The following is a 22,934-nucleotide window of genomic DNA, read 5'->3' as shown; positions in this document are numbered from 1 at the left end:
TTTGCTTACTGTTTTTGCTTACTGTTTTTGCTTACTGTTTTTGCTTACTGTTTTTGCTTACTGTTTTTGCTTTCTGTTTTTGCTTATTGTGTTTGCCTGGCGTTTTTGCCTGGCGTTTTTGCCTGGCGATTTGCTTGGCGTTTTTGCTTAGTGTTTTTTCATAGCGTTTTTGCTTAGTACTTTTGCTTATTTCTCCTGCCAGTGTGTGTCTCCTGCCAGTGTGTGTGTGTGTCTCCTGCCAGTGTGTGTGTGTCTCCTGCCAGTGTGTGTGTTTCTCCTGCCAGTGTGTGTGTCTCCTGCCAGTGTGTGTGTGTCTCCTGCCAGTGTGTGTGTGTCTCCTGCCAGTATGTGTGTGTCTCCTGCCAGTGTGTGTGTGTTTCTCCTGCCAGTGTGTGTGTGTTTCTCCTGCCAGTGTGTGTGTGTGTCTCCTGCCAGTGTGTGTGTGTGTCTCCTGCCAGTGTGTGTGTGTGTCTCCTGCCAGTGTGTGTGTGTCTCCTGCCAGTGTGTGTGTGTCTCCTGCCAGTGTGTGTGTGTCTCCTGCCAGTGTGTGTGTGTCTCCTGCCAGTGTGTGTTTTTCCTGCCAGTGTGTGTGTGTGTCTCCTGCCAGTGTGTGTGTGTGTCTCCTGCCAGTGTGTGTGTGTTTTTCCTGCCAGTGTGTGTGTGTGTCTCCTGCCAGTGTGTGTGTGTGTCTCCTGCCAGTGTGTGTGTGTGTCTCCTGCCAGTGTGTGTGTGTGTCTCCTGCAAGTGTGTGTCACCTGCCATTGTGTTTTTTCTTTCTGTCTTTTAATACTTCTCTGTTTACTCTCATGGCTGCTTAAATCCATGCCTGGTAGCTACCCTTACCTCATCCTTGGCATGACTGCAGATCTTTTGCATTCCTACAAAGATATGTATTGTTCTAAATGTCATCCGGAGACCCAGTCTGGGCTTGTCACCCTGATGTAGCATCTCTGGTTGAGGTAGCAGCATGCCCTGTAGCTACCCATTCCTCCTCCCAGGCATGGATGCTGTGCTTTTAGTGTCCTCGAGGCTCAATTTGCATCTCTGAATTCTTTTCCTCTGTGGTTTTTGGTACTACTTTTCCCTTGTGCTTTCTTTCCACACTTTTCCTTACCGTTTCTACTTAGTGATTTTGCTTCGCGTATTTACATATTGCTTTTGATTATTTTTTTGCTTAGTGCTTTTGCTTACTGTTTGCCATTCAGTCTTGTGTTTATCATTATCATTTGTGTTTTTGCTTATTGTTTTTGCTTAGTTTTTTTGCTTGGCCGTTTTGCTTGACGTTTATGCATAGCGTTATTACATATTGCTTTTGATTATTGCTTTTGGTTAGTTTTTTGCTTAGTGCTTTTGCTTATTGTTTGTCATTCTTGCTATTGCTTAGTGTTTTTGCTTAGTGTTTTTGCTTAGTGTTTTTGCTTAGCGTTTTGCTTAGCGTTTTTGCTTTGCGTTTTTGCTTTGCGTTTTTGCTTTGCGTTTTTGCTTTGCGTTTTTGTTTTGCGTTTTTGCTTTGCGATTTTGCTTTGCGATTTTGCTTTGCGTTTTTGCTTTGCGTTTTTGCTTTGCGTTTTTGCTTAGCATATTTTCTTAGCTTTTTTCTTTTAGCTTTATTGTTTAATGTTTTTTCTTAGCGTTTTTGATTATTTCTTTTGATTAGTTCTTTTGCTTACTGCTTTTGCTTACTGTTTCTCATTCATGCTTTTGCTTATTTTTTCTCATTCGTGTTTTTGCTTCTTGCTTTTGCTTATTGTTTTTGCTTAGTTTTTTTGCTCGGCCTTTTTGCTTGACATTTATGCATAACATTTTTCCATATTGCTTTTGATTATTGCTTTTGATTAGTTTTTTGCTTAGTGCTTTTGTTTATTGTTTGTCATTCTTGCTATTGCTTAGTGTTTTTGCTTAGTGTTTTTGCTTAGTGTTTTTGCTTAGTGTTTTTGCTTAGTGTTTTTGCTTAGTGTTTTTGCTTAGTGTTTTTGCTTACTGTTTTTGCTTACTGTTTTTGCTTACTGTTTTTGCTTACTGTTTTTGCTTACTGTTTTTGCTTAGTTTTTTTGCTTTTTTTTTCCTTTTTGTTTTTGCTTCTTGTTTTTGCTTAGTGCTTTTGCTTTTTGTTTTTCTTTAGCATTGTTTCTTAGCTTTTATTTTGTTAGCGTTTTTGCTCATTGTTTTTATTTAGTGATTTACATATTGCTTTTGATTGGTTTTTTGCTTAGTGTTTTTGCTTATTTCTCATTCTTGTTTTTTCTTGGCTTTTTTCTTGGCTTTTTTCTTGGCTTTTTTCTTGGCTTTTTTCTTGGCTTTTTTCCTTGGCTCTTTTGCTTTGTTCTTTTGCTTGGCTGTTTCGCTTGGCTCTTTTTCTTAGCTCTTTTGCTTGACAGTTTTGTTTATTGTTTTTGCTTAGTGCTTTTGATTATTGCTTTTGATTAGTTCTTTTGCTTAGTGCTTTTGCTTATTGTTTGTCATTCTTGCTATTGCTTAGTGTTTTTGCTTAGTGTTTTTGCTTAGTGTTTTTGCTTAGTGTTTTTGCTTAGTGTTTTTGCTTTTTTTTTCCTTTTTGTTTTTGCTTCTTGTTTTTGCTTAGTGCTTTTGCTTTTTGTTTTTCTTTAGCATTGTTTCTTAGCTTTTATTTTGTTAGCGTTTTTGCTCATTGTTTTTATTTAGTGATTTACATATTGCTTTTGATTGGTTTTTTGCTTAGTGTTTTTGCTTATTTCTCATTCTTGTTTTTTCTTGGCTTTTTTCTTGGCTTTTTTCTTGGCTTTTTTCTTGGCTTTTTTCTTGGCTTTTTTCTTGGCTTTTTTCTTGGCTTTTTTCCTTGGCTCTTTTGCTTGGTTCTTTTGCTTGGCTGTTTCGCTTGGCTCTTTTTCTTAGCTCTTTTGCTTGACAGTTTTGTTTATTGTTTTTGCTTAGTGCTTTTGATTATTGCTTTTGATTAGTTCTTTTGCTTAGTGTTTTTGCTTAGTGATTTTTGTTCATGATTTTGTGCCTTTTTTCTCAGTTGTGTTTTTGCTTATTGTTCTTCCTTAGATTTTTTGCTTTGTTTTTTTGCTTAGTTTTTTTCCTAGTATTTCTGATAGCGTTCTTGCTTATTGTTCTTGCTTAGTGTTTTTGCTTAGTGGATTTTTCTTTAGTTTTTTTCCTAAGTGATTTTTTATTATTGTTTTTCTTTCTTGTCCTCTTTGTGTGTCTCCTGCCAGTGTGTGTGTGTGTCTCCTGCCAGTGTGTTTGTGTCTCACAGAATCACAGAATTACCCGGGTTGGAAGGGACCTCAAGGATCATGTAGTTCCAACCCCGCTGCCTAGCAGGGCCACCAAACATACGCCAGTGTGTGTGTGTGTCTCCTGCCAGTGTGTGTGTGTTTCTCCTGCCAGTGTGTGTGTGTGTCTCCTGCAATTGTGTGTGTGTGTCTCCTGCCAGTGTGTGTGTGTGTCTCTTGCCTGTGTGTGTGTGTGTCACCTGCCTGTGTGTTTTTTCTTTCTGTCTTTTAATACTTCTCTGTTTACTCACATGGCTGCTTGAATCCATGCCTGGTAGCTACCCTTACCTTTTCCTTGGCATGACTGCTGATGCTTTGCATTCCTACAAAGATATGTTTTGTTCTAAATGTCATCCGGAGACCCAGTCTGGGCTTGTCACCCTGATGTAGCATCTCTGGTTGAGGCAGCAGCATGCTAAGCTAAGCTCACCAAGCTCGGCCTAAGCTGCGCTCAGCTCACCAACACAGCACAGCAGTCCTTCGGACAGGCTGTGTCAGGGTGATCTGTTCCACAGAAGGCACAGAGCTCAGTCTCCGCGTGCAGCATGCTCGCCAGAGCACCAGCTCTGCTCACCACCTGTGGGACACGTGCTCCTCCCACCGTGCCAACCATTGTGACCTCAGCAATGCTCGCATGACTTCTGCGCTTTCATCATAATGGAAGTGGACGCCTCCTAGATCCGAATTTAAGGAAACCAACGCCAGGGTCAGCCCATGGGGTGATCTGAAGTCAAACAACAGGGAAGTGAAGGTGACTCTTGTGCAGCTGTCATGGTTTTGCAATTTTCATTAAAAACCGGTCAAGACTAATGTGGCCTCACAGTGCTCAATGGAGTCTGTGTTTTTACTCAATGGAGTAGTGTTTTTGCTTAGTGTTTTTGCTTAGTGTTTTTGCTTAGTGTTTTTGCTTAGTGTTTTTGCTTAGTGTTTTTGCTTAGTGTTTTGGATAGCGTTTTGGATAGCGTTTTGCTTAGCGTTTTGCTTAGCGTTTTTGCTTAGCGTTTTTGCTTAGCGTTTTTGCTTAGCGTTTTTGCTTAGCATTTTTTCTTAGCTTTTTTCTTTTAGCTTTATTGTTTAATGTTTTTTCTTAGCGTTTTTGATTATTGCTTTTGATTAGTTCTTTTGCTTACTGCTTTTGCTTACTGTTTCTCATTCATGCTTTTGCTTATTTTTTCTCATTCGTGTTTTTGCTTCTTGCTTTTGCTTATTTTTTTTGCTTAGTGTTTTTGCTAGGCCTTTTTGCTTGACGTTTATGCATAGCGTTTTTACATATTGCTTTTGATTATTGCTTTTGATTAGTTTTTTGCTTAGTGCTTTTGCTTACTGTTTGCCATTCAGTCTTGTGTTTATCATTATCATTTGTGTTTTTGCTTTTTGTTTTTGCTTAGTGTTTTTGCTTAGTGTTTTTGCTTAGTGTTTTTGCTTAGTGTTTTTGCTTAGTGTTTTTGCTTTTTGTTTTTGCTTTGTTTTTGCTTTTTGTTTTTGCTTTTTGTTTTTGCTTTTTGTTTTTGCTTTTTGTTTTTGCTTTTTGTTTTTGCTTTTTGTTTTTGCTTTTTGTTTTTGCTTTTTGTTTTTGCTTTTTCTTTTGCTTTTTGTTTTTGCTTTTTGTTTTTGCTTTTTGTTTTTGCTTTTTGTTTTTGCTTTGCGTTTTTGCTTTGCGTTTTTGCTTTTTGTTTTTGCTTTGCGTTTTTGCTTAGCGTTTTTGCTTAGCGTTTTTGCTTAGCGTTTTTGCTTAGCGTTTTTGCTTAGCGTTTTTGCTTACTGTTTTTGCTTACTGTTTTTCTTTAGCATTTTTTCTTAGCTTTTATTTTGTTAAAGTTTTTGCTCATTGTTTTTATTTAGTGATTTACATATTGCTTTTTATTAGTTTTTTGCTTTGCGCTTTTGCTTATTGTTTACCATTCGTGCTTTTATTTATTGTTTATCATTTGTGTTGTTGCTTTTTGTTTTTGCTTTGTGTTTTTGCTTTTTGTTTTTGCTTTTTGTTTTTGCTTTTTGTTTTTGCTTTTTGTTTTTGCTTTTTGTTTTTGCTTTTTGTTTTTGCTTTTTGTTTTTGCTTACTGTTTTTGCTTACTGTTTTTGCTTACTGTTTTTGCTTACTGTTTTTGCTTACTGTTTTTGCTTAGTGCTTTTGCTTAGTGTTTTTGCTTAGTGTTTTTGCTTACTGTGCTTTTTGCTTAGCGTTTTTGCTTAGCGTTTTTGCTTAGCGTTTTTGCTTAGCGTTTTTGCTTTGCGTTTTTGCTTTGCGTTTTTGCTTTGCGTTTTTGCTTTGCGTTTTTGCTTAGTGTTTTTGCTTAGTGTTTTTGCTTAGTGTTTTTGCTTAACGTTTTTGCTTAGTGTTTTTGCTTAGTGTTTTTGCTTAGTGTTTTTGCTTAGCGTTTTTGCTTAGCGTTTTTGCTTAGCGTTTTTGCTTAGCGTTTTTGCTTTTTCTTTTTGCTTTGCGTTTTTGCTTTGCGTTTTTGCTTTGCGTTTTTGCTTTGCGTTTTTGCTTTGCGTTTTTGCTTAGCGTTTTTGCTTAGCGTTTTTGCTTACTGTTTTTGCTTACTGTTTTTGCTTACTGTTTTTCTTTAGCATTTTTTCTTAGCTTTTATTTTGTTAAAGTTTTTGCTCATTGTTTTTATTTAGTGATTTACATATTGCTTTTTATTAGTTTTTTGCTTTGCGCTTTTGCTTATTGTTTACCATTCGTGCTTTTATTTATTGTTTATCATTTGTGTTGTTGCTTTTTGTTTTTGCTTTTTTTTTTGCTTTTTGTTTTTGCTTTTTGTTTTTGCTTTTTGTTTTTGCTTTTTGTTTTTGCTTTTTGTTTTTGCTTTTTGTTTTTGCTTACTGTTTTTGCTTACTGTTTTTGCTTACTGTTTTTGCTTACTGTTTTTGCTTACTGTTTTTGCTTAGTGTTTTTGCTTAGTGTTTTTGCTTAGTGTTTTTGCTTACTCTTTTTGCTTACTCTTTTTGCTTATTGTGCTTTTTGCTTAGCGTTTTTGCTTAGCGTTTTTGCTTAGCGTTTTTGCTTAGCGTTTTTGCTTTGCGTTTTTGCTTTTTGTTTTTGCTTAGTTTTTTTGCTTAGTGTTTTTGCTTAGTGTTTTTGCTTAGTGTTTTTGCTTAACGTTTTTGCTTAGTGTTTTTGCTTAGTGTTTTTGCTTAACGTTTTTGCTTAGCGTTTTTGCTTAGCGTTTTTGCTTAGCGTTTTTTGCTTGGCTTTTTTGCTTGGTAATTATGGTTATCGTTTTTTCTTAGCAAATTTTATTACCTTTTTTCTTTTAGCTTTATTGCTTAATGTTTTTTCTTAGTGTTTTTGATTATTGCTTTTGATTAGTTCTTTTGCTTACTGCTTTTGCTTACTGTTCCTCATTCATGCTTTTGCTTATTTTTTCTCATTCATGTTTTTGCTTCTTGCTTTTGCTTATTTTTTTTGCTTAGTGTTTTTGCTAGGCCTTTTTGCTTGACGTTTATGCATAGCGTTTTTACATATTGCTTTTGATTATTGCTTTTGATTAGATTTTTGCTTAGTGCTTTTGCTTATTGTTTGTCATTCTTGCTATTGCTTTCTGTTTTTGCTTTTTGTTTTTGCTTTCTGTTTTTGCTTTTTGTTTTTGCTTAGTGTTTTTGATTTTGTTTTTGCTTTTTGTTTTTGCTTATTGTGTTTACTTTTTGTTTTTGCTTTTTGTTTTTGCTTTTTGTTTTTGCTTTTTGCTTTTTGCTTTTTGCTTTTTGTTTTTGCTTTTTGTTTTTGCTTTTTGTTTTTGCTTTTTGTTTTTGCTTTTTGTTTTTGCTTAGTGTTTTTGCTTAGTGTTTTTGCTTACTGTTTATGCTTACTGTTTTTGCTTACTGTTTTTGCTTACTGTTTTTGCTTACTGTTTTTGCTTACTGTTTTTGCTTACTGTTTTTGCTTACTGTTTTTGCTTATTGTGTTTGCCTGGCGTTTTTGCCTGGCGTTTTTGCCTGGCGATTTGCTTGGCGTTTTTGCTTAGTGTTTTTTCATAGCGTTTTTGCTTAGTGCTTTTGCTTATTTCTCCTGTCAGTGTGTGTCTCCTGCCAGTGTGTGTGTGTGTCTCCTGCCAGTGTGTGTGTTTCTCCTGCCAGTGTGTGTGTCTCCTGCCAGTGTGTGTGTGTCTCCTGCCAGTGTGTGTGTGTCTCCTGCCAGTGTGTGTGTGTCTCCTGCCAGTGTGTGTGTGTTTCTCCTGCCAGTGTGTGTGTGTTTCTCCTGCCAGTGTGTGTGTGTGTCTCCTTCCAGTGTGTGTGTGTGTCTCCTGCCAGTGTGTGTGTGTGTCTCCTGCCAGTGTGTGTGTGTGTCTCCTGCCAGTGTGTGTGTGTGTCTCCTGCCAGTGTGTGTGTGTGTCTCCTGCCAGTGTGTGTGTGTCTCCTGCCAATGTGTGTGTGTGTCTCCTGCCAGTGTGTGTGTTTCGCCTGCCAGTGTGTGTGTGTCTCCTGCCAGTGTGTGTGTGTGTCTCCTGCCAGTGTGTGTGTGTGTCTCCTGACAGTGTGTGTGTGTGTCTCCTGACAGTGAGTGTGTGTGGCCTGCCTTTGTGTGTGTGTGTGTCACCTGCCATTGTGTTTTTTCTTTCTGTCTTTTAATACTTCTCTGTTTACTCTCATGGCTGCTTAAATCCATGCCTGGTAGCTACCCTTACCTCCTCCTTGGCATGACTGCAGATGTTTTGCATTCCTACAAAGATATGTTTTGTTCTAAATGTCATCCGGAGACCCAATCTGGGCTTGTCACCCTGATGTAGCATCTCTGGTTGAGGTAGCAGCATGCCCTGTAGCTACCCATTCCTCCTCCCAGGCATGGATGCTCTGCTTTTAGTGTCCTCGAGGCTCAATTTGCATCTCTGAATTCTTTTCCTCTGTGGTTTTTGGTACTACTTTTCCCTTCTGCTTTCTTTCCACACTTTTCCTTACCATTTCTACTTAGTGATTTTGCTTCGCGTATTTACATATTGCTTTTGATTATTTTTTTGCTTAGTGCTTTTGCTTACTGTTTGCCATTCAGTCTTGTGTTTATCATTATCATTTGTGTTTTTGCTTATTGTTTTTGCTTAGTTTTTACTTGGCCGTTTTGCTTGACGTTTATGCATAGCGTTATTACATATTGCTTTTGATTATTGCTTTTGGTTAGTTTTTTGCTTAGTGCTTTTGCTTATTGTTTGTCATTCTTGCTATTGCTTAGTGTTTTTGCTTAGTGTTTTTGCTTAGTGTTTTTGCTTAGTGTTTTTGCTTAGTGTTTTTGCTTAGTGTTTTTGCTTAGTGTTTTTGCTTAGTGTTTTTGCTTAGTGTTTTTGCTTAGTGTTTTTGCTTAGTGTTTTTGCTTAGTGTTTTGGATAGCGTTTTGGATAGCGTTTTGCTTAGCGTTTTTGCTTAGCGTTTTTGCTTAGCGTTTTTGCTTTGCGTTTTTGCTTTGCGTTTTTGCTTTGCGTTTTTGCTTTGCGTTTTTGTTTTGCGTTTTTGCTTTGCGTTTTTGCTTTGCGTTTTTGCTTTGCGTTTTTGCTTTGCGTTTTTGCTTAGCATTTTTTCTTAGCTTTTTTCTTTTAGCTTTATTGTTTAATGTTTTTTCTTAGCATTTTTGATTATTGCTTTTGATTTGTTCTTTTGCTTACTGCTTTTGCTTACTGTTTCTCATTCATGCTTTTGCTTATTTTTTCTCATTCGTGTTTTTGCTTCTTGCTTTTGCTTATTGTTTTTGCTTAGTTTTTTTGCTCGGCCTTTTTGCTTGACATTTATGCATAACGTTTTTCCATATTGCTTTTGATTATTGCTTTTGATTAGTTTTTTGCTTAGTGCTTTTGTTTATTGTTTGTCATTCTTGCTATTGCTTAGTGTTTTTGCTTAGTGTTTTTGCTTAGTGTTTTTGCTTAGTGTTTTTGCTTAGTGTTTTTGCTTAGTGTTTTTGCTTACTGTTTTTGCTTACTGTTTTTGCTTACTGTTTTTGCTTACTGTTTTTGCTTACTGTTTTTGCTTACTGTTTTTGCTTACTGTTTTTGCTTACTGTTTTTGCTTACTGTTTTTGCTTTGTTTTTTTGCTTTTTTTTTCTTTTTGTTTTTGCTTTTTGTTTTTGCTTAGTGCTTTTGCTTTTTGTTTTTCTTTAGCATTGTTTCTTAGCTTTTATTTTGTTAGCGTTTTTGCTCATTGTTTTTATTCAGTGGTTTACATATTGCTTTTGATTGGTTTTTTGCTTAGTGTTTTTGCTTATTTCTCATTCTTGTTTTTTCTTGGCTTTTTTCTTGGCTTTTTTCTTGCCTTTTTTTTTGGCTTTTTTCTTGGCTTTTTTCCTTGGCTCTTTTGCTTTGTTCTTTTGCTTGGCTGTTTCGCTTGGCTCTTTTTCTTAGCTCTTTTGCTTGACAGTTTTGTTTATTGTTTTTGCTTAGTGCTTTTGATTATTGCTTTTGATTAGTTCTTTTGCTTAGTGTTTTTGCTTAGTGATTTTTGTTCGTGATTTTGTGCCTTTTTTCTCAGTTGTGTTTTTGCTTATTGTTCTTCCTTAGATTTTTTGCTTTGTTTTTTTGCTTAGTTTTTTTCCTAGTATTTCTGATAGCGTTCTTGCTTATTGTTCTTGCTTAGTGTTTTTGCTTAGTGGATTTTTCTTTAGTTTTTTTCCTAAGTGATTTTTTATTATTGTTTTTCTTTCTTGTCCTCTTTGTGTGTCTCCTGCCAGTGTGTGTGTGTGTCTCCTGCCAGTGTGTTTGTGTCTCACAGAATCACAGAATCACAGAATTACCCGGCTTGGAAGGGACCTCAAGGGTCATGTAGTTCCAACGCCCCTGCCTAGCAGGGCCACCAAACATACGCCAGTGTGTGTGTGTGTCTCCTGCCAGTGTGTGTGTGTGTCTCCTGCCAGTGTGTGTGTGTGTCTCTTGCCTGTGTGTGTGTGTGTCACCTGCCTGTGTGTTTTTTCTTTCTGTCTTTTAATACTTCTCTGTTTACTCTCATGGCTGCTTGAATCCATGCCTGGTAGCTACCCTTACCTTTTCCTTGGCATGACTGCTGATGCTTTGCATTCCTACAAAGATATCTTTTGTTCTAAATGTCATCCGGAGACCCAGTCTGGGCTTGTCACCCTGATGTAGCATCTCTGGTTGAGGCAGCAGCATGCCCTGTAGCTACCCATTCCTCCTCCCTGGCATGGATGTATTGATTTTGGGTCCTCAAGACTCTGTTTGCACGTCTTCATTCTGTCTTTGATACTACTTTTCTCTAGTGCTTTCCCTTTGTACATTTCCTCAGAGTTTTTCCTCATTGATTTTTCTTAGTGTTGTTGCTTAGTGGGCTTTTTGTACTGTTTTTTTTTCTTTATTTATGTTTGTGTGTGTTACCTGCCAGTGTATGCCTCCGGTCAGTTTGTGTCTCCTGCCAGTGCTTGTGTCCTGCCACTTTGTGTTTCCTGCCTGTGTGCCTCACCTGCCTGTCTATTTTGTTAACTTTCTGTCTTTTTCTTTTTCTTTTCTATTTATCGCATGTGAGATTAATTTCCGAGTAACTGTCCTTACCTTCTCCTTATTTTGAAGCACGTGCTCTGCGTTTTTCCTGAGAGTTTTTTTTTTTTTGGTCATTGGCAGATATGGTCTTTTCTCCTGGATGGCTATACTCTTGTTGCATCTCTGGTGGAGGTAGCTGCATGCCCTGTAGCTACCTATTCCTCTTCCTTTATATTGTTGGTGATATCTTGGCCTTTTTCTGGCTCTGTTATCATCTCTGCATCACCATGAGTGTGCATTCTTTTCCTTATCCTTTTTTTCATCTGTTTTCCTTTGTTTCAGTTGTTGTTGAATTGTTGAATGCGTTTTTTTGTTTTTTCCTTATGCCGTTTTTTTTCATTTCTCTTTATCTTTAAATTTTATCTCGTTATCACTTACCGTAACTTATAGCCTGCAGTTCTTTTCCCCGAGCCAAAAGGATAATCTTTATCCCTAAAAATTTAGAGCCCTTAAGCATCTTACCACAACAGATATAGCCTTATCCCTAATAAAAAATGGGCCGCCCTTAGTCCTATGTACCAAGGTCTGCCCTTAACCATAGCCTGAAATATGAATTCTGAACTCTACTCCAAGCAGCCAGCCAGCACCAAACCCAGCTGATCTGTTGGGCCTGTTCGGCCTAAGCTGCGCTCAGCTCACCAACACAGCACAGCAGTCCTTCGGACAGGCTGTGTCAGGGTGATCTGTTCCACAGAAGGCACAGAGCTCAGTCTCCGCGTGCAGCACGCTCGCCAGAGCACCAGCTCTGCTCACCACCTGTGGGACACGTGCTCCTCCCACCGTGCCAACCATTGTGACCTCAGCAATGCTCGCATGACTTCTGCGCTTTCATCATAATGGAAGTGGACGCCTCCTAGATCCGAATTTAAGGAAACCAACGCCAGGGTCAGCCCATGGGGTGATCTGAAGTCAAACAACAGGGAAGTGAAGGTGACTCTTGTGCAGCTGTCATGGTTTTGCAATTTTCATTAAAAACCGGTCAAGACTAATGTGGCCTCATAGTGCTCAATGGAGTCCCGGGGGAGATAGTGGGAAGGAATAGGGGTGCACATCTGTATGCCCCGAGGCTGGTGCTCATCTCTCTGACTGTGGCTTTAGGCTCCAGAGCCGATGTTGACTTCCCTTACTGTGGCTTTATGGCCCAGGGCCAGTGCTGGCCTCATGGGCTGGGGCTTGAGGCCATTGGGCCATTCCTGACCTCACTGAGTGGGGCTTCTGCCAGCTGGATACAGCTGCTGGCTGAACTAGCCAGGATGGAGCCTTCCCTGTGCAGCCTCCCATATGCATATCCACCCCAAGAATGGAAGTCCTCCTTCTATATGTACCCCATTCAACCACAATGTGGAAAGCAAACCATTTAGGCACCTGAAGTGCTTCTGCTCCTGCAGTCTGGCAGAAAGCAATGCCCTCTGTTTCATGCCACCTCTGCACAAACTGGAAGGGAATGGGGAGACGTATGTCAGATCCAATGGGACAGGACTTCACTGAATGCAGTTTAAAAGCAAATCACCCCAGCTCTTGGTTGGGCTGTTGCCCTCTATTGCTGGGGATCCCTGACCCCTGGCCTCTGGCTTTCCACCCATGCATCCTTCCTTGGAGCCAAGTGTGCCTTTCCCAGCAGCAAGCACCAGGCTGGAGTCAGCACCAAAACCAAAACCTCCTTGCACCTTTCCCGTCCTCCTTTCACACATCGTCTTTTAGTTTCAGAAAATAGGGCCAGACCCCAGTGAAACAAGAGCTCTAGGACAAAGCAGCTGCTTTATTTTCCTCCTTCCCTTTCCTCATCTACACCCCACAGAAAGACCATTTGCCAAGTAAGGGATGCAGTGATCAGGTGTATGAGGGGCCAAGCGAATCAAGCTTAATTTCAAAGGCTTGCCTCTTCCATGTGACTTCCCTGAGGTCTGATACAATCGTACAGTCATAGACTCATAGAATAGCCTGGGTTGAAAAGGACCACAGTGTGCAGGGTCACCAACCACCAGACCAGGCTGCCCAGAGCCACATCCTGCCTGGCCTGGTCCTATCACTATCCACCCTCGTAAACAGCCGTTCCCCCTCCTGTTCATATGCTCCCTTCAAATACTACAAGGCCGCAGTTAGGTCTCCCTGTAGCCAAGCAAAAAAAGCCCAGTTCCCTCAACCTGTCCTCGTAGGAAAGGTGGTCCAGCCCTCTGATCATCTTCGTGGCCCCCCTTAGCATTATTTGCATTTCTCTTTTGCCTTCCTAAAAAACACACCTGCTTCCGGGCACATTTCATCCCACTGTTACACCTTGTAAGAAGCACTATGGCAATTCCACAAGCAGAAAACACTGTCATTCCATTTAGTAACAGAGAAACCATTCTGCCCTTGCTCATGTCTCTCGTCCCTGCCTCCTCCTGAACTGGGCAGTGTTTGTGGGCAATGAAAGAAATCCCCACATTCCAGAAAATACAGACAAAAGAGGCAGAAAAGCGGCACTAATACTTTGTCACTGGTGGAAATCTCCACAGAATGTGATGTGCTAAAGGTGTGAGGTTAAGGGATCATCACTCTTAAGATAAAAGTCATAGCATGGAAGATTTAGGGATGGCGTGCTGACTAGAAGGAATAAACAACACTTACCTTGTATCTTATTCATTTTCTCTCTCTTATCATCAGATATCTTATCCTCATCTACAAAGCTCTGAGGTTGTCCAAAGCCTGTTGCCATGAGCTTTGCTAAACGCAGCAGTGCTGTGGCTCAGAGATATTACACTGGCAGATGGCAAAGGAGAACTCCATAACCCAAGTGTCGAGGGAAGAAGAAAGGGGAACTGTTACAATTAATTACCTCCTCTAAATTGGTAACTGTAGGCTTCTTGTCACACACTAGTGCCTTAAAGCAGAACAGCACAGATGTTGACAACCATGACAGGGATTTCTGCATACAAGCAACCACACGAGGCTGGGCACACTCTCCTGTCTCTTTGCCATTCCTAGAAAACCCAGAAGAGCTCAGTGTTCTCTTGCTGTTAGTTTACATACTCCAAGCATTTCCAAAGGCATGCTGCTCTGCAGAAAAAGCTGAGCTGTCCAGAAAGTTTGTTCAGGAAGAATGCAGCAGTATCAGTGCCTGTCATCCTGGGGGACCTGAATGCATTTGTTAAGAGAACAGGGAAAGAAGAGGGAAGAGAGCCAAAAACCAGGCACTAGCAGTGCTGCCCACAGGGGGCGGGGCTTGAGGCAGGGCCTGTGCCAGAGGGGGGCCTGGCACAGTTAGGGCCAGCTCAGGGCCCGGAGCAGAGGGGGAGCAGGCAGAGGCAGGGCCTTGGGGCCCAGGATGGAGGAGGACCAGGCACAGCTGGGGCCAGCTCAGGGCCCAGACTGGAGAGGGACCCGGCACAGTTGAGGCCACTGCAGGGCCCAGGTGAGAGGGGAACCCAGCACAGTCGGGGCTGCTTTGGGGCCCAGGCTGGAAAGGGGCCCGGCACAGCCAGGGCCTTGTGGCAGCACTCAGACTCTCCAGTTCAACCATTAACCATAACCTCAAATGGTAACTGTAGTGAAAGGCAGAAGCTGATACAGCTGCTTTACTCTGTTTTAATTTTCCTAAGAATGGTGAAGGACTCGAGCTAGTATCCAAAAAAAGGAATTTCTGAAAAAATAACCCAACACAAATCTAAACAAAAAATCCCAAATACACTTTTCTGAAGAACAGGATTCACAAAACGTTGCTACGGAGCAGATCTCCAAGTAGAGACTCTTTCTCTTAGACAGCCAGCTCTTAGATGAGATTAGGGAGGGCAGGAACCAGGCTCTCCCCCTTTTTGCACATATGAAATGCTTCCAGCTGTGCTCCACAGCAGAACATCTTTTAATGAAGATTAAAACCTGTGAAATGAAAGAATCCATTGCTATTTCTTTCACATTTGTGGTTATTGACTTCAGTTCCAACCAGGTGGACTCGCAGTGTCTTACAAGTGAGACGTGGAAGCAGGTACAGAGTGGAGAGCCAGCACCCTCAGTCTCCAGGTGAGTAACAGCAGCCAAGGAGGCCTTTGGGCTCTGCAGGGTCCAAGTGTGGAGCATTACACACAGGAACACCTGAGTATAAAGACAGTGGCAGAGCTGTAGAGCTAGCCATAACAGAGAGGCACAGTGGCTCAGCTCATTTCCCACAGTAACACTGGAAATAAGAGCCATGAGGGAAATGCAGATGCTTTCTGCCTTCCTCTTTTGTCTCATGCCTTCTGCCCCCATCAGAGGGGAGGAATGAGCTGCACTTCCACAGAGACATTCCCCTCACAGCCACTCACACCTCAGGTGTGGAGGGGTGAGCTGGGGCTGCTGGTGGTAGCTGTGGAACACTGCCATCTGTGGTGCCCCATCCTACCTTTGACACTGTGCAAATGACTTCAAGCAGAGATGTAGCAGAGGGAACACAAAGCATTTAATAACTTATCAAACAAAGCAATGAGTAATAGAAATGACAGTATTTCCAAAGAAGTGGCAGGGCACTGGGGCTGTGTAGCAGGCTGTAGAGGCTCTGCATGGAACACTGTCCCTTGCCACAACCCCAGGAGCTGCTGGGGCAGCAGCATCCCTGTCAGTGGGGGATGTCGCAAGTGGTGGACAGGGACACAAGGAGAAGCCACACCTTGATGTAGCTCTGCATCTGCTCCTCTCCTGCTCATGTCCAGTCCTTTCATCTATTGCACTTTCCATCTTCTTCTTTCTTACCTTTCTTCTTTTCTGCTCTTTTCCTCTCCTTTAGTTGTCTTACCTGTATCTGCTTTTCCCCTGTTCTGTTCTTTTACTGCTCTGGTCTGCATCCAGTGTCTGCACCGCAGCTCTAGGTTGGACTTTGTGTTGGGATGGAGAAAGGTTCACAGGGCATAGATTTGTACAAGAAAAGCTCTCCTGCTGTGCCCAGCAGGTGATGAAAAGGAGCCCTCAGGACCCAGGACCAGAAAGGCAGCTTTTTTTTCCAAAGGCCACAGCGTAAGCTCGTGTAACTGGGAAGGATTCTGTTGTATATCTCCTGGAAGTGCCTTTGAATGAATAGTTTTTGGGCTTCTTTCCAATTCTTACTCAGAGGAAATGAGGTTTTTATCCTTGTATCTTTGCAGGAAGACAGAGAGGAGGGAACCTGTCTGGTGAAATGCTCAGGTGCCATTTCCTTCCTTGCACCAACAGCCTGTTTGTGTCCACGCGATGCCAGTTGTCCTCCTGACAGTTTCTACTGATCCTTCCCTGAGTCCTTCTGCTAAGCACTGCTGTTTCTGTATTCTCAGGGCCCTGTTAGGACTAAAAGAGGAGTGGATAACAGATGGAAGGATCTGGCCTTCTGCTGGGTGATAGCCACCTCCATGTCATGTTCCTGCTTTCTCTTTTCCACAGGTGGCATTGTGCTTCCCAAGGAGCACATGGACCTTTTAGATGGGAGTGCACATCAAGGATCCAGCAGGGTCTCAGCTTCCTTCCTGCTCTGCACCTGAGTGAGGGACACCGTGACCTGCTCAGGAGGCAGGATGTCATGTCAGGGAGGTTTCCTGGCTTTTTGTCATCTGTGCTTTGCTGTGCTGTGCTCTTTTTTTCCTTTGCAGTGCTAAACTTTGATTCCCTGGTCTTTGGCTTGCTTTTTTCTTTATTTTTCTTTGTATTGCTATGTATTTAATTTTCTTTTGCTGTGTCATTTTCTGCTTTACGGCAACATTTGCAAGAGACTTTGAATTCTCCTGGTTCAAACTGCAGTCGGCTTAATCAAATGTGTAAGAAATATATAAGGGCTGCTGATGCCAGGCTGGATTTCCATTTCTTTATGAACTAGGGTGTTGCTGCGGATGCGTTTCTCTCCTGTTTTGTCTCATGTGCTTGTTCAAGAATTTTAGAACATACTATGTCAGCGTTTCTTTCTATCCTGCTTTCTCTGTCTTTCAGGTCAGCTCGTGCTAGAAGTCGATGGCATCGCTGTATGAATCAAGGTCAGTTTAGGAGCTGCTGCTGGTGGAATGAATCAAGTCCAGGCTAATAAACGGAAGCATCTCCTGGTAACGTGTCAGAGGTGGCAGTAATGATGTCTGTCATCATAAAAACCAGAGGGCAGGCTTATCCAAGTTCTTGCTGGCTGATGTTTGGGAGTATCTTGTTTTCCAGCTGAATGATAAGAAAGCTAAACAAGCTGAGCCATTACAGCTTGAGCTGAAGTTGTGAATGTGCTCCCGGATGTTTCCTTTAGTGGTAAATCATGTTCTGGCACTGTGATAGTCCTATCTCTGTTATGATTTGGAGCACAGTGTCTGGTTGCAAGCCTTGCGTGCCTGTTTCCATGAACCTTGCTTTCTTTCTGTCTTCAGAGTAAGTGCAGGGTGCTTCCTTGCTTTTGGTGGATTCATCCAGGAGGCTTTCAGAAGGCCAATTGCAGTATTCATTACATGGAGACACACGATGGGAATGGACTGTCATTGCCACCAGGCAAAAGTGAGTTTATTATGGATGATTTAATTTTGATTACTCTGAGCAGTTGCAGTGTGGTAGAGGATGTCACGAAACCATTTATTTGGGAGCACAGGTAAGAGTCACGAGAAATGCAAAGGTAGTTTCTGTTTTGGCTGTCAAAATGGTGGAGTTTTTGTGGAAGGGCAATGTCTGGGCTTCCTGTAAGCAGGCCCCCTCTGAGAGATAGGGCTTTGCTTGCTGCTTTGCTGTGCCTACCTGTCTGCTCCCTGTGCTTGCTGCATCTGATACCAGTGGTCATGGAACTGGCTCCCCAGGGCTGTGGGCCTGGCCATGAGCTGCTGCAGCTTAAAGGCTGTTTGCGTTTGAGTGGCCCTTCCTGGAGCATTGGGTTGGACTTGATGATCCTCGTGGTTCCCTTACCAGTTGGGATATTCTGTGGTTCTATGATCTTGGTGGTTTTCCTTGGAATTACCTGATTTTTTTCCCCCAATTTTTTTATGGCATTGGAACTCACAGTTTCAATTTTAAATGTGGGTGAGGAGTTAGATAAGGTTAGGGTAAGGTGTTTCTTTTTTTTTCTATTCTCCTAGGTGACTGTGTGTTTTCTGCCAGTGCTGTGGTAGCTCTGTAACTGGGGTTGTTCCTAATGCTCATGAAATAGCTCTAGTGGCAGCCCAGAATTTGACCATTGGGCTGCCTGCTGGATTAATTTCTGTAGACTGATCAAACCATCTCAAAAAGCATACAATCAGTTTATTTTTTGAAAGGTTGTCAGCTTTTGAGGTTGCTGAGAAGTCTTGTTTTATCAGTCACTAGCAGCTTGCTGGAGCTTGAAGTAGATGAATTGTCCCTTACAGAGCTGTTAAATAAAACCTTCTAATTACTTTGGCATTGTAGCTCTGAGCTCGGCTATACCGCTGGTGTGTGTGCCTATGCTGTAGATGGCATCCTTCCTCACCCTTATCCTCCTCATTGGCAGAAGGTATCACCATCAGCTTTCTATCTCACCCAGCAGTTGTTATCTGAGCAGAGACTTGGTCGCTTCCCAGTTTCTCTGTGGCACTTCCCTAGGCTGTTAGTTCTCTCTTTTTCTGTTGGTGTTCTGTGTAGTCTTCAGTTTGCCCTTAGATGCCAGGCCACATGAAAAGAGTTTTCAAATTATATCCATCCTGATATCTTTATGTCCTGTCCTTTTTTAAAAATAAGAAAATAAAAAAGAGGAGCACTCTGGAATCTTCTGTAGCAATCACCATTTCAGACTTGTCCATTATTCCTCTTGAGGCTGTTCTCTAATGTGTTTAGTTCAAGATCAGTCCCTGTCCTTTGTTCTCCTTGCTTTTTTGTCCTGTCTGGATTTAGCTGTGTTTTTCTTCAGCCTGCTTTCCTTCCAGTGCTGACAGTCATAGGGAACTCCTAGTTGTGTCAAGGAAAATGAATGCCGCAGCACACATTCCTTCTTGATATGTAGCAGGTGCTGGTGATAGCAGAGCCCCTGTTCTCTGTGAGCAACTTGTGCTTAGCCTGCATTTGTTGAGCTCTGATCTGCTAAGCTTGTGAGAGGATGAAACAGAGATTCCAGGTACTACTCTGGAATTGTGGCTTGCACTGCTTTGACTTTAGTCCTGCTGGCCAGTGATGGGGACAAGGCAGAGGTGTTGGGATGCTGAGAGAAGTGTTTGTGTTTGGAACTCTGCATTTTATTTTTTTTCTTAGCAATTAGGGGACCACTTAAGTTTAGCAGAGGAGCCTTAGTGGTGTGGTTGCCTCAGGTGTACCAGATCTCATGATGGTATGTGGCCTTTTGGCAGAGTTTGGGCTCTGACCCCTCAAAACAGTGACTGGAGAGAGCAATAAGGTCTCCCCTCTGCCTCCTTCTTCTCAAACTGAACAGGCCCAGTTCCTTCAGTCGCTCCCTGTAGAGTGTATTCCCCAAGCCCTTCCCCAGCTTTGCTGCCCTTCTTTAAACCTGCTCCAGCACCTCCTTTCTGAATTGGGGTGCCCAGAACTGAACACAGTACTCGAGGTGAGGCCTCACCAGGGCCAAGTGCAGGGGCAGGATGACTTCCCTAGTCCTGCTCACCACACCATTCCTGACCCAATCCAGGATGCCATTGGCCTTCTTGGCCACCTGGGCACACTGCTGGCTCATATTCAGCTGACTGTCCATTAGTACACCATGGTCCATCAGGCAGCTTTCCAGCCTCTCCTCTCCATGCCTTTTGGGTTGCCTGGCGTTGTTGTGACCAAAATGCAGGACCCAACACTTGGCTCTGTTGAAAATCAACCAGTTTGTCCTGGCCCATTGATCCAGTCTATCCAGGTCCCTCTGTAGCACCTCTCTCCCCTCAGGCAGCTCAACCCTCCCTCCCAGCTTGGTGTTGTCTGCAAACTTACTGAGGATATGCTCCATCTTCTTGTCAAGATCGTTAATAAAGGTGTTGAATGGAAGCATCCCCAGTACCGAGCACTGGGGGACATTGCTTGTTACTGGCTGTCAACTGGATTTAACTCTGTTGACTGCAAGTCTTTGGCCCGGCCTTCCAGCCATTGTTTGACCCAGTGCAGCATATGCCCATCTAAACTGTGGGCAACCAGCTTGTCCATGAGGATGCTGTGGGGTACAGCATCAGAGGCTTTACCACATTAACAGCCTTATCTTCATCCACTAAGTGGGTCACCTTGTCATAGAATGGGATTACCATTCATACACCCATGCTGACTGGGCCTGATCCCCTGGTTGATCCTTAATTGGTCCATGATGGCTCCTGAGATTATCCGTTCCATAACTTTTCCTGTAGCTGATGTGAGACTGATAGTTCTGTAGCTGCCATGATAATCTTACTGACTGTGTTTGAAGAAGGGTGTCCCATTTGCCAGTCTCCAGTCCACCAGGATGTTTCCAGTTAGCCAGAACTGCTGAACGATGTTGGAGAGTGGCTTGGCAACCACATCCGCCAACTCCCTCAGCACTCCGGGGTGCGATCCTTCTGGCCCGTGGACTTGTGAGCATCCAGCTTTCAGAGCAGGTCCAAAACCTTCGCACCGTGAATTACACAGGGACTGCTGGGTTCCTTGTCCCTACCTACCAGCACATGGGACTGTATTCCCAGGGAGTAACAAGTCTTGCTATTAAAGACTGAGGCAAAGAAGGCATTAGGTACCTCAGCCTTATCCTGATCCTTAGTCACCAAGTTGCTCTTGGTGTCCAACGAGGAATGGAGATTCTCCCTAGTCCTCCTCTTGCTGTTGGTTTATTTATCGAAATATGTATTCTTGCTGTTTACCTTAGTGGCCGAGTTCAGTTCTAGCTGGGCTTTGGCTTTCCTAATTTTCTCCCCGCACAGCTTTGCTACGTACCTGTAATCATCACAAGTAGCTTGCCCACTCTTCCAGAGACGGTAAACTTTCCTTTTGCTCTTGAGTTCCAGTCCAAGGTCTCTGTTCAGCCAGTCCAGCCTCCTTGCCTGTTGTCTTGTCTTCTATGTCTTGGAGATGGTCAGCTCCTGCACCTTTAACATTAATTTCCTAAAGAATTGCTGGCCTTCCTGTTTTCCCACGCCCTTCAAAGCTATCTCCCAAGGGAGTCTCTCAACCATGGTCCTAGAGAGTTTAAAGTTTGCCCTCTGGGAGTCCAAGGTAGCAGTTCTGCTGACTCCCTTCTGTGGTTCAACATGGACTGAGAAATGTGGCATCTCACGATCACTATGCGCCAGAGGGCCTCCAACCTTTCCATCTCTCACAAGACCTTTTCTGTTAACAAACAGCAGGAGTTTGCTTCCCCTTGTTGGCTCCTTCACCATCTGTGTCAGGAAGTTATCTCCCACACACTCCTGAGGTCTCCCCTGAGGACGTCCAGGACTGTTCCCTATCTGCTGCATTAGGAATCCAGCAGATGTCTGGGACGTGGAAATCCCCCACAAGAACAAGGGCGAGAGACCTTGAGACCTCATCCAACCATCTATAAAGTGTCTTGTCCGGATCTTCATGTGGTTGGGTGGCCTGTAGCACACTCCTGTGATTCTGCCAGTTTAACTGGCCTTGGCTTTTATTTTGACCCATAAGCTCTCAACCGTATCATTGCCATCACTGATTTCCATACATTCACATTCTTTCTTAACATAGAGGGCTACATCACTGCCTTGCCTGCCTTGCCTGTCTCTTTTGAAGAGCTTTAGAAAAAGAAGTGGGAAGCTGAATTGATACTTGGAAAAATGAGAAATGTTTACAATATTTTTTGCAGAAGAAGCCCTCAGCAGGCAATCATTCTGTTCCGCTTTTGGCCAGGCACAGTTGCTTGTCTTCCAGAATGTCTGCGTATGGATGAATGACAGCACAGTCCTGGGAATTTTTAAGCAAAGTAGGAAGGGGGACCTGGGGAACTACAGGCTGGTGAGCCTCAGCTTTGTGCCTGGGAAAATCATGGAGCAGATCCTCCTAGAAGCTCTGTTAAGGCATATACAAGACAGAGACCTGAGACAGCCAGCACAGTTTGACCAAGGGCAGATCTTGTCTGAGCAATGTGGTGTCCTTCTATGATGGAGAGATGGCTTGGGTTGGCAGGGGAAGGGCAATGGTTGTCATCTACCTGGACTTCTTCAGAGCCTTTGACATGTTCCCACACCACATCCTTCTCTCTAAATTGGGGAGGTGTTGGATTTTGTGATTGTTCAGTGGATTAGGAATTGGCTGGCTGGACGCAGGCAACGGGTTGTGATCGATGGTTCTGTGTCAGGGTGGAGGCTGATCACAAGTGATGTCCCTCTGGGTTTGGTACTGGTACTGATGCTCTTCAACATCAATGACATAGATTATGGCATCGAGTGCACCCTCAGCAGGTTTGCAGACAATACAAACTGAACAGTGTAGTCCATACATTGAAGGGAAGGGAAGCCATCCAGAGGGACATGGACAGGCTGGAGAGGTTGTGGGTGTCCCATCCCTGGAGGCATTCAAGTCTGAGCTACCTATGTTTCACTTCTGTGTTTATCAGTGGGGCAAGAGGAAAATCCTCTTTCTTATTCTTTTTTTTTTTTTTTTTTTTTTTTTCTCTCTCTCTCTGTAGAACTGCAAATGCAATCAGGGGAAGTTGGATGGCATCAAGGGCACGTGTTTTGGATTCTTCTTAGGTGGAGATAACTGTAAAACTGTAAGGAAGGGAAAGAACACGTGTGGGGCAGGGGGTGCTGCTTAACAACCTACAATGAAGTGCAGAGAACTTTTCATGTAGTGTTCAATCACTGTTTTCTCAAAGGCAGTACAATTCTGAGCTATGCAACAATTAAGCCAGTGATTTTAAGTATCACTTTCTGATGGCTGTGGCTACCTGTGTTCAGAGGGCATGCTTAATTCACTGCGCCAGTGGAAATTCTGATGAGCAATTAGCAAAAATACCCTTGTCGTTAGGGAGAAACAAGAACACCATCCTCCATAAAGTAATCAGTGCCATTTCAGTAAGTGACACCTGTACATATCAAAGGAGGGAAAAAACCCCCAAACAAACAAACAAACAAAAAAACCAAAGAAAAAAACAAACAAACAAAAAAACCTACAGGTGTGCCTTACATATTAATGAAATTGGAACAAAATGTTAGGAAGGGCAAGACTATGCTTGAGTTTTCCCAGTAATTAGTGCCTGAATTCCAGAATGGATTTCTTAACCTTTGTTTCATCCTCTGGGTCCTATTTAATTTCCATGTAATGCCTCATTTCTCAGTGAAAATCCAGCCATTGGATTAAGGGCAAAAATGATGTGCAGAGTAGAAGTTGTTACTTCTTCCCTCT

The 22,934-nt window shown here is 42.6% G+C and overlaps 1 long non-coding RNA gene across 1 annotated transcript; it reads left to right on the top strand.

Annotated features, from left to right (window-relative positions):
• The first annotated feature begins 13,927 nt into the window (after positions 1 to 13,927).
• On the top strand, positions 13,928 to 17,169 carry LOC146761904 (uncharacterized). The gene is made up of 4 exons (XR_014943714.1): positions 13,928 to 14,121; positions 14,643 to 14,726; positions 16,095 to 16,678; positions 17,051 to 17,169. It is a non-coding gene; the product is annotated as an uncharacterized LOC146761904 (long non-coding RNA).
• Positions 17,170 to 22,934: the final 5,765 nt, after the last annotated feature.

Source organism: Coturnix japonica, chromosome 2, assembly GCF_054131305.1.
Source record: "Coturnix japonica strain WE chromosome 2, WE-NBRP24, whole genome shotgun sequence".
Taxonomy (NCBI): domain Eukaryota; kingdom Metazoa; phylum Chordata; class Aves; order Galliformes; family Phasianidae; genus Coturnix; species Coturnix japonica.
This window is presented reverse-complemented; position numbering and strand designations above follow the sequence as displayed.